We start from the raw sequence: 761 nt of genomic DNA on the forward strand, positions 1-761 counted from the left end.
ATATATATATATATATATTTGTTTAAATATCCATAATCGGCACAAATCTCACATTTAAACTTTATATGTTACATTTATACCACCCAAATATTTCATCTTACATCAAGGATATGATCATTTTAACCTAAACAACAGTCAAATATATATTTTTATGATAAGATGACATGTAAATAAAATGTGAAATTTTGAGGTTAGATATGTAAATATAAGACATAGAGAGGATTGTTCGAGGATTTTCGATGCAAATATACAAATTTAAACACATCATTAATCTGTCCGTATGTATTGTATTACTGACATAAATAGATAATGGAATCTTATTCAATTTGCATATTTTTAAGGAATTAAAAAAAAAAAAAGAGGGTGGAGTATGATTGTATGAATCAATTGCAAACTTAAATGAAATTAATTAATTCTATAGTACATTGAGGTTAAATATGTAAATATGCAAATAATTTTCATTTTACTTTTATTTAAATATTGCATAAATGGTTGTGTGGTTTCCATTACATATCACATTTGTGGCGGCGGGGCGGTGGCAGTGCGGCATTGCAGTGCAGTTTTATCTATTTGGGTGACTGTATTTTGATGGCTTTTTAAAAAAAAATGCACCTGAAATTTGTGTTGTTCTGCCGGTTCTAGCTAGACGTGGTGACAACTTTCAAGTTACTGTCTGACTTTTTTGTGTTGTTCCGCCAATTCGGACTAGATGTGGTGACAACTTTCAAGTTAATGTCTGACTTTTTCAATATATATATATA

This window comes from Phalaenopsis equestris, unplaced genomic scaffold, assembly GCF_001263595.1.
Source record: "Phalaenopsis equestris unplaced genomic scaffold, ASM126359v1 Scaffold000414, whole genome shotgun sequence".
NCBI classification, from domain to species: domain Eukaryota; kingdom Viridiplantae; phylum Streptophyta; class Magnoliopsida; order Asparagales; family Orchidaceae; genus Phalaenopsis; species Phalaenopsis equestris.